Below are 6,258 nucleotides of genomic sequence, written 5' to 3'. Positions count from 1 at the left end.
CACCATACTACTTGATGTCTGGGGCCGCCACGACCTCAGTCTTCAGAATATCCCGTGCTTTCGACAAGTTAACACGTCTCGTTGGTAGACTAAGCCCCAGGCTTACGTGTACTAAGAGAAGTGATAGCTTGAAGCCAATATTCCGTCACCTATTTACTTGTTATTTGCTCACTTGTCTTAACGTAACTTTTCATTTTGTCATTTGATTATTCTTATTACTTTGATTGATTTTATTATACGAATTTGTATGTCCATTTTATTCATGTTTTAATTTCTTTAACGTAATTAAATTTCATTGTTAAAATTTACTTGTGTTTTGTGTGTCTTCTCCTTACCTTACCACAGACGAAGTTCCAGATTTTCTATTTTTTTTTTGTTAATATGTGACGAGGCCATACCCCTAGCTTTGAACAGCCGAACACCAACGCGTTACCGTCACAATATATATATATATATATATATATATATATATATATATATATATATATATATATATATATATATATATATATATATATATATATATATAAATTTTTTTTTGTTTTTTCCAAATTTCAAAATTGTATTTAAGTGATGGTAATTATTACTGTACATAAGAGAAGTGTGTATAAAGTGAGAATATATATATATATATATATATATATATATATATATATATATATATATATATAAATATATATATATATATATATATATATATATATATATATATATATATATATATATATATATATATATATATATATATATATATATATATATATATATATATTTTTTTTTTTTGATGTTCAAACTTTATCACTCAGTGATTGGTTGAGTTATAAAGGGAATTTTTTTCTACCACAAACATGGCCACATATTTATAATGCTAACCAGCATATATACATTTTCTTCTCTCCTCCAAGGACAGGGTTAGAGATCTGTTAAACGTATTTTCTGCGGTTGGAAGAAAACGCGCTCAGATTGGGGACTTGTTTATTTTATAATAGTAAATAATAAATTAATAATAAATAATAATAAATAATAAATTATTATTATTATATAATAAATAATATAATAATAACAACATAGTATAATGATAAGCAATTATTTTTAATGAATCAAATAGCTATTTAGGGTGAATGATAAATAATTAGTGAGTAATGCATAACAATAAAGTGTTAAAGAATAATTATAATGAATAATCATTATAATGATAAAGTATTAAATCAATTACAATTAATAGTTACATCTATAGTTAGTAATTGAGAGTTGCATTATTTGAATTTACACTAATTACAATTCATGGTAATATTTCTTAGCTATTTGCATGCTTATCACTTTGGGGGTTCCGGCGGAGCACCCCCAAAGATACCGCAAATGCGTAGCGAGCTAAAACAAGTGCCCCCCTAGCATGCCTGTGCATCGTTTCTTGGAAAATAAAACAGGGGATGCAGAGGATCCCGGGAGGAGGGTGGGCGTTTTGTAAGTGAGCAGCTGCTTGCTTGTTGTGAACAGGGGGCTCCCCAGTCTGCGGGTAGAGCTTATATAACCTCGGCTCGTTGCGCGCGCAGCTTGGGCGGTTAGACTCGGCACCCAGACATACGTTTTCCTTCCCCCTCAGAAAATCCACCGTTTTTTTTTGGGGAAAAAGCAGTGTTCTTTTTCTGCAGTTGGAAGGAAACACGCTCAGATTGGGGACTTGTTTACTTTATAATAGTAAATAATAAATTAATAATAATAAATAATAAATTAATAATAAATAATAAATTAATAAATAATAAATTATTATTATTATATAATAAATAATATAATAATAATAACATAGTAACCATAGCCAACGGCCATACCACGTTGAGAACACCGCTTCTCGTCCGATCAGCGAAGTTAAGCAACGTTGGATTTGGTTAGTACTTGGATGGGTGACCGCCTGGGAACACCAAATGCTGTTGGCAATAATGTTTAGAGCCGGTCGGCCGAGCGGACAGCACGCTGTACTTGTGATCCTGTGGTCCTGGGTTCGATCCCAGGCGCCTTGAAACAATGGGCAGAGTTTCTTTCACCCTATGCCCCTGTTACCTAGCAGTAAAATAGGTACCTGGGTGTTAGTCAGCTGTCACGGGCTGCTTCCTGGGGGTGGAGGCCTGCTCGAGGACCGGGCCGCGGGGACACTAAAAAAAAAAGCCCGGAAATCATCTCAAGATAACCTCAAGAAGATAGTATAATGATGAGCAATTATTTTTAATGAATAAAATAGCTAATTAGGGTGAATGATAAATAATTAGTGACTAATGTATAACAATAAAGTATTAAAGAATAATTTTAACGAATAATCATTATAATGATAAAGTATTAACTCAATTACAATTAATAGTTACATCTATAGTTAGTAATTGAAAGTTGCATTATTTGAATTTACACTAATTACAATTCATGGTAATATTTCTTAGCTATTTGCATGCTTAACACTTTGGGGGTTCCAGTGGAGCACCCCCCAACCCGCGAGGGCCAGCAGCGCGGAACCCCCAACCCTGAAAGGGGAGCGGCTACTGGCCGCTGTAACTGGGAATGTGACTACTCGCACTGTGGCTGTAACCGTGCCCGTGACAGGGTTCCCTGACTGAAAAAGTTACCAAACCGGGTCTATTAGACAGATGCTACAAGTGAAACAGCTTCCTTGCTGGGGCCAACGGAGCGCCATCGCGACGTGCCATGAGCATAGAGAGGCAAGAGCCCACCAACTAGACCTAGCGAGGCTAGTGTTCCTTGCCAACCTTTAACTAGGAATATGGCCACTCGTTTCTGTGACAGCAACCGTGCCCGCATCCCAGGAGAGGTCATTAAAACAGCCGGGTTCCTCCTGACTGACAAAGGTACCAAACCCGTTCTACTAGGCAGTTATACAGTTAATCTAACTGTTTAAAATTAAAGTTAAACTAGCCCTTCTACTAGGCAGTTAACATGGTGCAAGTTAAACAGCGTCCTTGGTGAGGCCAACGGAGTATCATCGCGACGATCCAGAGCGTAGAGGGCAAGGTGAACCCCCATGCAATGCCCTTGTGAGGTGATCGTACAGCAGAGATTGTACACCCAAGTAGGGACGCTGTGCACGATGTCGTGAGACTGGTCATCGCTGGAGCCCGCCCTCACAGGGACCAATCCTGTAAGGCTGGCCCCAGCCAACTCCACCAATGAACCCGAAGACCATAAGCAAAGTAGGCTTAAAACAATAATAGTAGCAGAAAAACCCAGAATAAACTCAATAATTACAAATAATAGCAGAGGGGGGGGGGGTGAAGTGAGGCAACCATTAACCTCAACTGAATAAAACAGAATTTAAATAAATATATATAATGAAATAAATAATATATTGCCACCAGTCAACATGAAAAGCAGCTAGGAGTCGTCTGGGATTCATCCTGAAGTCGTCCTGACGCCAGCTGGAGGTCATCTTGCAATCATCCTGGAACAGGAAGGCGCCAACAAGAAGGCATCGTGCAGGCATCAAGAAGTCGTCTTGTCCTCAACACGAAGTCACCTTCCAGGTGATCGCAGACATTCACTACTACAGGAAGACCTGGACAAACTGGAAGAAAGGTCTAGAAAAAGGCTGCTAAAGTTCAACTCAGGAAAGTGTAAAGTAAAGAAAATAGGCGAAGGCTGCAAATTCACAAGGCAAGACAAGAAATATGAGTTAGAATTAAATTTATGAATATAGTAAATAACATCAACGGCGCACAAGGAGAACCGCAGCAGAAGTAGTATGTCCAACTGTTAACAATTGTGCTCAAAATAAGACTGGAGTAAACTGTCAATAAGAATAGCCGAAATTAAACAAGAAATTGTGTAATAAACCAATACTAAAAAAATTCAAAGTTAATACAGCACAAAGCTTAGGCTGGGAAAGCCAAAGTCGCATGATGATTGCGCTCATAATTAAGAAAACCGGACGTTAACCGGATAATATGAGCAGTATTAATAATACCATATAAAATTTTGCATCACCGGGGACTGTCATTAATTGATAACTCCAAGACGTGAAACATTAAATTTGTTAAATAATAAATTTAAAACATCACCGAACAGGTGCAAACTGGAAATGACAAGAGTAAGGTCAAGCACAACATAGAAATCACTGTATAAATAGATAAATAAGTAAACGTCCCACACTGGGAGGAGGAAGTAAGCAGGGAAACCCTAACTTTAACATTAAACCAACATTAACGTAGCATGTACAACACAAAGACCAGTGGTCAAAAAAGAGCAAAATAAGGGACTTAACATAAACAACCGTTGCCAAATGTAAACTGCAAAATCCAACAAAATCGAACAACATCGTCGGCTTAACTCATCAGAGGAAGAACATCGGCTTAACTCATCACAGGAAGAACATCGGCTTAACTCATCAGAGGAAGAACGACGGCTTAACTCATCAGAGGAAGAACATCGGCTTAACTCATCAGAGGAAGAACATCGGCTTAACTCATCACAGGAAGGACATCGGCTTAACTCATCACAGGAAGGACATCGGCTTAACTCATCACAGGAAGAACGACGGCTTAACTCATCACAGGAAGAACGTCGGCTGGGCAGGAAACACAGCGAGCACATCACGGGAAGAACGTCGGCTGGACATCAACCCCTGAACGAAGGCAGCTAAGACAGCAGCGGCTATGACAACCTTCCGGGCTACACCGGGAAGACAAAAACGTCTGGATAAACCAGCGGCCTGGGAGGCCACAGTATCTTCCGGGCTACACCGGGCAGACAACACGTCTGGATAAACCAGCTTGTGACTTCCGAGCTACACCGGGCAGACGAAACGGCTGGATAAACCAGCTTGTGACTTCCGAGCTACACCGGGCAGACAACACGTCTGGATAAACCAGCTTGTGACTTCCAGGCTACACCGGGCAGACAACACGTCTGGATAAACCAGCTTGTGACATCCGGGCTACACCGGGTAGACGAAACGGCTGGATAAACCATCAGCCTGGGAGGCCGCAGTTTCTTCCAGACACACCGGGAACCGGTGGCCCAGCCAAGGGCGTAGAAACCAAAGTGGCCCAGTTAAGGCTTTGAACTGAAGGGGCCCCAGCCTGGGTCATAATAAACTGAAATGGCCCAAGCCTGCTGGGCATAAACGGCAGTAGCCCCGTCCTGGGGCATAAACAACAGGAGTGGCCCTAACCTGGGGCATAAAAGCTGAAGTGGCCCCAACCTGGGCATAAGCTGAAGTGGTCTCGGCCTGGACAGAACTGAAGCGTGGGGCATAAAAAAGGGAGTGGCCCCTCCCTGGGACATAATAAACTGAAGTGGCCCTGACCTGGGGCATAAGAAACTGAAGTGGTCCCGTCCTGGGCATAAGAAACTAAAGTGGTCCCGTCCTGGGCATAAGAAACTGAAGTGGCCCCGTCTCGGGCATAAGCAGAAGTGGTCTCGCCTTGGGCATAAGAAACTTGAGTGCCCCCAGCCAGAGGCATAGTAATCTGAAGGGGCCTCATCCTGGGCGATAAAGTAGAGTGGCCCCAGCCAGGGGCATAAGAAGCAAAAGTGGCCCCGGCCTTGGTCACAGTAAACGTAAGTGGCCCCAGCCTGAGGCATAGTAAGCTGAAGTGGCCCCAATCTGGGCATGAGAAACTGAAGTGGCCCCGTCCTGGAGCATGAGAACCTGAGGTGGCCCCGTCCAGGGGCCTAAGAAGCTGAAGTGGCCCCGTCCTGCTAGAATCAAGAAACTGAGGTGGCCCCATCCTGGAGCATAAGAAACTGAGGTGGCCCCGTCCTTACCTTGATGTTACCTTGAGGTGCTTCCGGGGCTTAGCGTCCCCGCGGCCCGGTCGTCGACCAGGCCTCCTGGTTGCCGGACTGATCAACCAGGCTGTTGGACGCGGCTGCTCGCAGCCTGACGTATGAGTCACAGCCTGGTTGATCAGGTATCCTTTGGAGTTGCTTATCCAGTTCTCTCTTGAACACTGTGAGGGGTCGGCCAGTTATGCCCCTTATGTGTAGTGGAAGCGTGTTGAACAGTCTCGGACCTCTGATGTTGATAGAGTTCTCTCTCAGAGTACCAGTTGCACCTGTTTTTCAACGGGGGTATTCTGCACATCCTGCCATGTCTTCTGGTCTCATGTGATGTTATTTCTGTGTGCAGGTTTGGGACCAGCCCCTCTAATATTTTCCACGTGTAAATTATTATGTACCTCTCCCGCCTGCGCTCAAGGGAGTACAGTTTTAGGCTCTTCAGTCGGTCCCAATAGTTTAGATGTTTTACTGAGTGGA

At 42.3% G+C, this 6,258-nt stretch overlaps 1 non-coding gene across 1 annotated transcript; it reads left to right on the top strand.

Moving 5' to 3' along the window:
- Nucleotides 1-1,815: 1,815 nt before the first annotated feature.
- On the top strand, nt 1,816-1,934 carry LOC123749332 (5S ribosomal RNA). Its single transcript, XR_006771881.1, has one exon. It is a non-coding gene; the product is annotated as a 5S ribosomal RNA (ribosomal RNA).
- The last annotated feature ends 4,324 nt before the right edge of the window (nt 1,935-6,258 follow it).

The sequence above is a fragment of the Procambarus clarkii genome, chromosome 11 (genome assembly GCF_040958095.1).
Source record: "Procambarus clarkii isolate CNS0578487 chromosome 11, FALCON_Pclarkii_2.0, whole genome shotgun sequence".
Lineage (NCBI taxonomy): Eukaryota > Metazoa > Arthropoda > Malacostraca > Decapoda > Cambaridae > Procambarus > Procambarus clarkii.
Note: the sequence above shows the minus strand (reverse complement) of the source record. Positions and strands in the feature narration are given on the sequence as shown.